Here is a 10,281-nt window from a genome sequence, read left to right as displayed (position 1 = left end):
TAGAATCTTCCCGGTAAGCGCACCTTGGGGTGCTTACACACATCATTAGAAGTGGGCTAGTCCAGGTGCGAGAATTAGCCTGTAAGGGCTAGAGTTCATGGGCCAAGCAGTTCTTAAATGAATACAGTTTGTGTGTTGTTATTTCAGGCATGAGCTAGCCAAGTGGCCGGGGTGTTGGGGACGCAGCCCCGCCGCTCTTATTTCAACACGTCCTCCCACAGGAAATGCTCAATAGTCCCACCCTGTGCCAATACTTTGTCAGCCAGCCATTGGAAATAATTCGTAAGCAATTTCTTAAATCTATAATCTACCATTACATGGATGACATTTTGTTATCTGATTCAAATATGGATACTTTAGAAAGGATGTTTGAAGAAGTAAAGAAAGTCTTGCCTAAATGGGGATTACAAATTGCTTCTGAAAAAGATTCAAAGAGGAAATTCTATTAATTACCTAGGTTACAGAGTAGGCTTACAGAAAATTAGAACACAAGAGGCACAAATTTGGAGAGACTGGTTGCAGACTCTTAATGACTTTCAAAGCTTATTGGGAGACATTCCAGTCTATGGCTGGCTGTTTGGATAACACCTGATCTTATAATTCATTTAAACAAAACTTTAGATGGTGATAAAGACTTGAATAGTCCCAGAGAATCAACTGCTGAAGTGGAAAAAGGAATTGGCAATTGTTGAAGAGAAATTGCAGGAGATACATGTGGATAGGGTGAAACCAAATCTTAATTGTATTTTAGTCCTATTGCCTTCCAGAATTTCTTCTACAGGAATTTTAATTCAGAGGGACAATAATATCGTAGAATGGATCTTTTTACAACATAAATCAAGTAAAAAATTTAAAACTTATGTGGAAAAAAGTCTCTGAATTGATTATAAAAGGTAAATTGAGACTTTGTCAATTAGCAGGTATACACCCAGCAGAGACTATACTGTCATTTACTACTGATGAAAAAAAAAAATAATGGGAAGACAATGAACCCTGAAAAAGGGCTTGTGCTAATTTTTGGGAGCAATTAATAGCAACTATCTCAAAAGTGATAGACTTAATCTTATAAAGAGAACTTCTTGGATTCTTCCCTGAATTGAATGTGATACACCAATAACAGAAGCCTGTACATTTTATACTGATGTGAATAAAACAGGGAAGGCTGGTTACAAATCAGAAGAATTAAGTAAGGTGGAACAATGCCCTTATAATTCTTTCCAGAAGGCAGAATTATATGCTATTCTTATGGTACTACAGGATTTAAAAAAAAAAAAAAACTTCTCAATATAGTTACTGATTCACAATATGCAGAAAGTGTTGTCTTACATATTGAAACTGCTGTATTTATACCAGATGATACAAAATTGACTTCATTATTCACAACGGTGTAAGATATAATCATGAATAAGCTTTGTCCACATAACACACATCTGATCCCATAGGGTCTTCCAGGTCATCTAGCACAAGGTAATGCAGAAACTGATCAATTATTGATTGGAAGTGTGTTTCAGGGCTCTGAATTACATTTAAAAAATCATGTCAATAACAAAGGTTAAATGAAAGAGTTTTCTATTACATGGCAACAAGCTAAGGAGATTGTAAAGAGGTGTCCTACTTGCTCTTTCTATAATCAAACACGATTGCTTGCTGGGAGTAGGCCTAAGGGTACTCGAATGAAATCTGGCAGATAGATGTGTTCCACTTTACAGAATTTGGTAAATTAAAATATGTACACCACACCATAGACACATATTCAGGTTTTCAATGGGAAACTTTCTAGAGCTCAGAAAGGGCTGATTCAGTAATCACACATTTATTAGAAGTTATGGCCATCATGGGCATTCCTGCACAAATAAAGACAGACAATGGTCCAGCATATATAAGAAAATGAAATTTTTTTGCTTATTATAATATAAAGTACATTACAGGTATACCAAATAATCCTACATGTCAGGCAGCTATAAAAAGGTCAAATCATACTATAAAGGATATGCTGAAAAAACAGAAAGGGATGGAAAATACCCCCAGAAATAGATTGCATAATGCTTTATTAACCTTCAATTTTTTTTTACGCTAATGAGAAAGGGATCACAGCAGCGGAGAGACATTGGATAACAGAAAAGTCTTCTGAATTATATCAACCAGTTTATTTCAAAGATGTGATGACCTTACAAAGGAAACCAGGAGATGTGATATGTTGGGGAAAGGGGTTTTTCTTGTTTCCACAGAAGGAGAAAAATTATGGATACCATCAAAATTAATAAAGATTCATTTAGGAGAAACCTATTGAAACAGAGAAATGACAGCTTATCTACAATGGTAACAATCATACAGGTGGTAAGGACAGCCATATAGGGTTGGGGCAAGGTTCTGCTCTTATCCTTTCAAGAAAATTACACGTCAGAAAATTAGATGTCATAAAAAATTCAAGAGACCCTGGATGTTTGGATGCTGATAGAATGAAAAATAGCTATCCACTAAGGATTATCTGGAAAACAAAATATGGATTATGTATAAAGGTACTGGTTACAATTACATTTATTCAGACACACATGCACACACATCTACTGTCTGTCTATCTATCTATATTAATATATTTAGCTGGTTTTGGAGTTGGACAATGGCTTTGTACTTCTCAAAATCCAAGCTTGTTGTTAAAAGGAACATTCAGCATTTCTGTCTCATATTGGGAACCATCTGCAGTAATCTTTAAAGTTTCCAGGAAGAAGATGGGGCCCCACAGCAACCCCTCTACCTAGTTGAGATGACATCATGATGCAGATAGCACTACTATAAGACCATTTTGGGTACCAGCTGCTGAAATAGTACACCTTCTCATATTCTGGCCAGAACTCCAAATAAAAACCTGTTGACTGATCAGAAATTGTTTGCAACTATATTAGACAGTAATTTTGGAACTTAACCACCACTTAATTTTTGCAGGATCCCATTAAGAGAACATCACCCCTATGACAGCTGGAAGCTATTCTAGAAGACGACAATCCCTGTCCCAAAAAGTTTGTCCATAGGGTTGGGAACATTGTTTAGGGGTTGTTGATTATTACTTGTATTAAATAGAGGGTTGGGGTGAAAACTATGTTTGTTCAAAAATGGGGGGTAGTAATAGTGTTTAATAGAGTGAATACTTGTGAGCTATTATTTATGGATAATTTACATTGGTATAGTTTTTGTATATTGATACAAGTTCAAATTATATTTGTTTACATTATTTGTACATATATACAAAGTTATTTTGTCAGATTATATATATGCATGTTTCTACCTTGGTTTAGGACATTTTGTATATTGATACAACTCTTAGTGTAGTAGGAGTGCTGCACCTTGTTTCATCCTACCCAGTTCCCAGCTACCTGGCTAGCTTATACCCAAAAGTAACCACATGGAATTGCATTAATTAGATTACTGCCTGGCCCATTATATCTAGCCTCTTGATAATTCTTACATCTTGATTCAACCCATTTCTAATAATATGTAGAACCACAAGGTTTGGCTTACCGGCAAAGATTCAGCATGTCTGACTGGTGACTCCATGGTAGCTCCCCCTGACTTTGCCTTCTCCCAGCATTCAGTTCTGTTTACCCTGCCCAACTAAGGGCTGCCCTATCAAAAGGCCATGGCAGTCTCTTTATTCAACCAATAAAAACACTGCATAGAAAGAAGGACCCCCTACACCATTTCCCCTTCTTTTGTTTAAACAAAAAGGAAGGCTTTCACTTTAACATAGTAAAATTACATATAATAAAACAGTTATCAAGCAAGAATTACAGTTACAATATTTATATCCACTATCTTTTATCAAAACTAAGGAAGATTATAACTATCTATTCTTTAACTCCATCAAAGACCCCAGAAGGATATAATATTACCTAAATAAACAGGAAGTGTATTGTAAGCAACTTCCAAAACTCTAGAAATGACAGAGACATCTTGCTGCCTGGACAGTCACCCAAAGTTCTTTTGTACCATTGAGGCATCCATCTTCAGCCTACAGGCCCATAGTATCCAGCAGACATTTGCATGAAGCAGGAAATTTTAAAGACAGTTCAGTCACTTTTTTTCTGTATCCTGCAGAATGTTTTGCAGACTCTTTCACAAATCAGGAACCCTGAAGGATCATCTCACCTTTAGGCAAGTTCAGCAAACTGCTTTTTGCTGTATGGAGGTGCTGTTATTCAGGTCTTTCAGGGTGTACCATGTGTGCTAGGATCCTCTCAGTCAGCAGTTGAGCAAAGTAAATTTTTGAGGGTGTTCACAGCAACCTTTCAGGAGGGTGTGGTCTATCATACCATATTGGTCTAGAAGCAATCCACAGGGTCTCATCTTCTGTGAAAACAAAAGAAGAACCTCTTTTCCAAAACATCATATCCTTAGACCCAAATTCTGAAGTCATGATACCTTTAGATTATATATGCTGGTTTAGTTTATCAGACTACACAATGAAATGTCTCTCTGTATTTAACTCCTTCACAGTCAAAAAATTTAAAGAAAACACAATACTATACAGAATCCAGGATCTCTGTGAATTTTCCGGTTTTACATGGCTTATTTTTCTTTATTTCTTTTAATCTATAACTATCTGTACTCTGTCTCTTTAAAGACTTTACCCTTTTTAAGGCATTAACTTTACTTTATGACTTTTTAATACTCTTTTTTTTCTCTTCGAAGCCTACATATGTCTATATAACACTAAGACCCATTTAGAGGTCTTTTATGTCTGAATCTGTCCTATTGCGTTGTCTTTCTTTCTTTCTTTCTTTCTTTCTTTCTTTCTTTCTTTTTTTAATTAATTAATTTATTAAAGATTTCTGTCTCTTCCCCACCGCCGTCTCCCCTTTCCCTCCCCTTCCCCTATTTTTTTCCCCCTCCCTCGTCAGCCCAAAAAGCAATCAGGGTTCTCTGCCCTGTGGGAAGTCCAAGGACCACCCACCTCCATCCAGGTCTAGTAAGATGAGCATCCACGAAACTGCCTAGGCTCCCACGAAACCAATAGGTCCAGTAGAATCAAAAACCCGTTGCCATTGTTCTTGAGGTCTCAGTAGTCCTCCTTGTCCGCTATGTTCAGCGAGACCAGTTTTGACCCAGGCTTTTTCAGACCCAGGCCAGCTGGCCTTGGTGAGTTCCTGATAGAACATCCCCATTGTCTCAGTGTATGGGTGCACCCCTCGCGGTCCTGAGTTCCTTGCTTGTGCTCTCTCTCCTTCTGCTCCTGATTTGGACCTTGAGATTTCAGTCCGGTGCTCCAATGTGGGTCTCTGTCTCTGTCTCCTTTCATCACCTGATGAAGTTTAATATTCAGGAGGATGCCTATATGATTTTCTTTGGGTTCTCCTTCTTATTTAGCTTCTCTAAGAACCCGAATTATAGGTTCAATGTCCTTTATTTATGGCTAGAAACCAAATATGAGTGAGAACATCCCATGTTCCTCTTTTTGGGTCTGGCTTACCTCACTCAGGATGGTGTTTTCTATTTCCATCCATTTGCCTGCAAACTTCAAGAAGTCCTTGTTTTTTACTGCTGAGTAGTACTCTAATATGTATATATTCCATACTTTCTTCATCCATTCTTCAATTGAAGGGCATCTAGGTTATTTCCAGGTTCTGGCTATTACAAACAGAATCTAAGATGCTGCAACAATCACAGTCCACCATGGCAGAGCCACTTGTGCCTCTGAATCAGTTGTGCCTTTGAGCCATGGAGTGGCGGGCTGCTCTGGATGTTGGCTCCACCTTTCTCTAATTTCAAACTGTTGGATGTACCATTTCCCCTATCTCTGGGGCTGCCAGGTAGGAGCTTCACTCAGCAGTTTAACTCTGAGACTGAGCGTGCAGCACAGAAACTCTTTTCATCCAAGTTACAGCCAAATCTGCCATGCAGTGTACTGTGCAGCCTGGCCTATTGTGAGTCTGTCATTTTTATTATCCAGGAGCACTTCTTAAAAACTTAAGTTGTGCCATTTAGGGGTAATATGGTACTGCCTGTTTACAGCCCAGTCTAAACCTTAATTGCACTGTTATTATGATAATTATGATAGTTACTGCCTGAGGTCAGCACAGTTCAGCATGGGGGAGCCGCTCCTGCCTCAGAGCCATTTGGTGCCCCAGAGCCACAAGCAGTTCCAGGCACACAGTGAGTCCACATTGCCATCAAGCAAGTCATAGCATTTTACTCACAAAACCCCATTCAAATACCCTGTCTCCCGCAGGAGCCCGAGGTCACGCTGGTGACACAGCCCAGAAACTGGTATTTCAAAACCGCCACTTTCGAGTAGACCTGATCCCATTGCCTACTCAGGCAGGAAACTTTGAGCCATTGGCATGGTCTCAGCTACTTTGTTCCTGACCCTGAGTGGGCACACAAACATCCAGGCCCAAAAATGCTTCATAGCCATAGATTGCACTGGCGGCAGGGCCCACAAAGTAGTGTTTTAAAATGGGACAGCTTTTTTTAAATGTTATGGCTGCTGAGTCAGGAAATTCTCTCTGTGGCATGCTGTCAAAAAACATCAAAAAGCTGTGTTAAACTCTCTCTTCTTTTTAAGCTCTCTCATGTTTTTGAGTGGATTTAGTCCATCATGTTGGAGCACCACTCTGTAGTAGGAACGTGACATCTTGTTTCATCCTGCCCTGCTCCTGGCCACCCAGCTAGCTTATGCCCAAAATAACCACATGGAAATTGCATTAATTAGATTACTGCCTGGCCCATTATATCTAGCCTCTTCTTGGATAATTCTTACATCTTGATTCAACCCATTTCTAATAATCTGTGTAGAACCACGAGGTTGTGGCTTACCAGGAAATGTTCAGCATGTCTGACTTTGTAGAATCCACGGTGGCTCTCCCTGACTCTGCCTTCTTTCTCCCAGCATTCAGTTCTGTCTACTCTGCCCATGTAAGGGCTGGCCTATCAAAAGGCCAAGGCAGTCTCTTTATTCAACCAATAAAAGCAATGCATAGAAAGAAGGACCTCCTCCACCACTTTAGGGTATATTTTCATATTATTATAGGTCAATAGTTGTTCATGTTTGTTGTATATACAGTTAGATCAATTAGTTCTTTAGATACATAGAGACTGTAGTCTGTCTAGATAGGTATTCTTCAACAACTTCAAGGATCTGTGGAACATGGCATTTAAATAATTTAGGTTTCTCTTGACATGAGACATGATTGCTTCTGATAGCACCAATCTATTCCCGAGAGAATGTTGACCACCAAATTTACTCCACTTGGAGCTTGTTTTCTTCTTGGCAAAACTGGCCTTTGGGCAAGAAACTGACAATGCCTCAACAACTGGCAAGTTAAATAGTATCTGGAAATGGATAAGCAGGACTGTCAAATCTTGCCAAGACAGGCTAAAATGGTTTTGAAAAATTTCCTGCCTCTGAAAATGTTCTGTCAGTTACACTAGGACTTAGCCAAAGTTGGTTGCCTCAACGTTACAAAATGAGACTTTGAGTGATTGCTCAGGTAGCTAATTGTCTTCATCAGATATTGCTCACGTTGGAAGCTACTTGATTGTACTTTCTACTTGCACAAGTAATATTATCTCCCTTCTCAGGCCTTTGATGAGGTTGAAGATTAGATAGTCATAGTTACTGTCCTCTTATGATCTAGCCAAGCCATTTCCTATACAAGACTTAGACTCTGTGGGATAGGATACTTATTAAAACATTTAGCATATGTTCCTTACTTAATATTGTTTATGCTGGTTGTAATTCTAATCTTATACTTGATATCTGTCCCTAGTGTATATTGTTTTGTATCGGGTTTGGAACTCTCTTATTTAAACAAAAGGGGGAGGTGCTGCAGGAGCTCCTTCCACTCCTTCAGTCAATAGCCTTTAAGATACTAGCCCACTGAGGTGTGGTCTCTTATACTTTTAAAAAGCAGTGGGAACCAGGCAATCTCTCTTCTCGCTTTTGGCTCCCATTCTGGTTGACTACACTCTGCTTCCTGTTTGCAACAAGAGGACTATTGTTTGGGATAGTGATCTGTAAGTTTTTCCCCTTAAATAAATAACCTCTTTTATTATTCATAATTCTTAACTGGTGCGAAATTGTTTTTGTGGCTTCACCCAAACCATTGGTAGAGGAAAAATATGATCCCAAATTGGAGACCAAAGATCAGGAAGAGCAGCACTGTGAGTACAATGATCACACACAGCCTGGTCACAGGGATCCACTGTGAGCCACAAAAGATCTGCACCAGCAGGGTGAGGCTCAATGCACAGAGAACAACAAATAAAACAATTTACCAGAAAGCTGTGATGTAATTTAATGTCTGACACTGAAAAGAGTCAAAATTATTAAACAGAAAGTCATATGCCTCCTCATGTAGGAGACTCAAAAGCAGGGACATAGCTCAAAGCAAGGCACATGTGGCAGCTGATATGAGCCTTGAGGCATTGGCAGTGATAACAGATGGGCTACAAAACAGACAGGCAGCACTCAACACTAATGGCAGTGAGAATGCTGAGGCCAAAAAGATAAGCAAATATTGTCACAACATTAAAAATATAAGGGATATAGATGAAAATGGAGTAGAACATGTAAAGGAAAAGATAAATGAAATATACAAACTGAGAGCTTAAGAAGAGAAAGTCAGCCACAGACAAGTTGAGGATGTAGACAGAGAAGGCATTCCTGTGCATGTGCAAGTCCAAAAGGCACAACACTATGGCATTTCCTGAAATTCCAACCAAGACAAAGAGGGAAAGATACATTGTGGCTTGCAACATGATTTCACAATGTGAAGAATCAGTGTAGATGCTTCCATTTGGTGCTGTGATGGTAGTCTCCCTGGTTGAGATGTTGGAATCCCTGCTTAGGAAATCTCTGCTGATGCTCCTGGAACAAAAATTAAAAAAAAAAAAAACATGAGCACATGCTGTGTACTCTCTGATACCCCAGGACTATATTACTCTGTGGTAATGAATGCGTTGATTCATGAGGAGTAGAAATAGGATTGTAGAGATTAAGTAATTTATCAAATCCAATATTTTTAAAGCCTTAATTTAAACCCAGTTTTCATTTCTGGGGCTATCTATTGTAATAATAAGAGCGGTGGGGCTACGTCCCCAGCACCCCAGCCGCCTGCTAGCTTATGACACAGCCCCTTCTCTCCTAATATTACAGAATGGCACCCAACGTGGGGCGGCAATTTCTCAGATCTGCTCTAGAAGCAAGCAAGCGCTCTCATCTAAGAGAGGTTTCCTGACTCAGCTTCAGCTGCAAAACCCTTCAGCTCTTAAGAGGTCCTGCCACGAAACATTTAAATGGTGTTGATAAAAGCCGACTGAATGCTTGTTTGTTTTCAACAGTAGCAGGAAAAAAGCTGCGCCGTTTAAAAATGCCAGCATTCTGGGGTGTCCTGCCAGGGCAAACTCTGACTCTTTTACGCAGGCGGTTTGTGCGGTTTGCAAGCATAGTCTGCTGATGCTCGCTTGCTGGCAGGGACCTTGAAATGCCATAGAGTTGTGGCAGTAAACATGGCTACAGCCAGTACCTCAGCCATGAGGCTGGAAAGCTAAGGAATGAGCTGGATCCAGCCTTCAAAACCACAGCTTTAGTCCTACTGATATTGCTTGGTAAATTAAAGACTCATGTGGTCAGAAAAAGAGAGATATACAGTAAATAGAGATTCAAAGATAAAGAAAATTTCTAAATGGCTTACAGTGTGTTAAAAATATTTGCAAGCTAAAAGTTAAAAGTTCTTAAAAGTAAAAAAAGGAAGAAAGAGTGTAGTTGGGTATGGTAGTACACACCTTTAATACCAACACTTGGGAGGCAGAGGGAGATTAACCTCTGTGACTTCAAGGTGTGGTAGCACATGCCTTTAATCCCAGTGCCTAGAAGGCAGAGACAAACAGATCTCTGTGAGTTCAAGGTGTAGTAGCATACACCTTTAATCCCAATGCCTGTGAGGCAGAGACAGGTGGATCTCTGAGAGTTCAAGGACAGCCTGGTCTACAGAGTTATTCCAGGACAAAGATACAGAGAATATAAAATAAAAGTAAAAATAAACAAAATAGAGGTTAAAATAAAGCACACAAAGATGGAAAATACACAGAGAATTTTGATACTGTATGCTATTATGCTCTGTTTGAATTGTTTGAATTCTGAGGAAGGAGCAACAGCTGCCAAAAGATATTTGTTTATAAATGCTGCTGAACTAATCCAACATAGATATTTTGTAAATGCCTTGACTTTGAAATTTGGATCTAAGGACATGATGCTTTGGAAAGGAGTTTCTTATTTTGTTTTCA

General features: G+C 39.3%; 1 pseudogene; it reads right to left on the bottom strand.

Moving 5' to 3' along the window:
• The window catches only part of LOC126488578 (mas-related G-protein coupled receptor member B2-like), a 17,459-nt pseudogene that overhangs the window by 5,289 nt on the left and 1,889 nt on the right, over positions 1-10,281 (bottom strand).

This window comes from Alexandromys fortis, unplaced genomic scaffold (genome assembly GCF_014885135.2).
Source record: "Alexandromys fortis isolate MF-2015 unplaced genomic scaffold, M_Fortis_MF-2015_v1.1 scaffold_170, whole genome shotgun sequence".
NCBI classification, from domain to species: Eukaryota; Metazoa; Chordata; class Mammalia; order Rodentia; family Cricetidae; genus Alexandromys; species Alexandromys fortis.
This window is presented reverse-complemented; position numbering and strand designations above follow the sequence as displayed.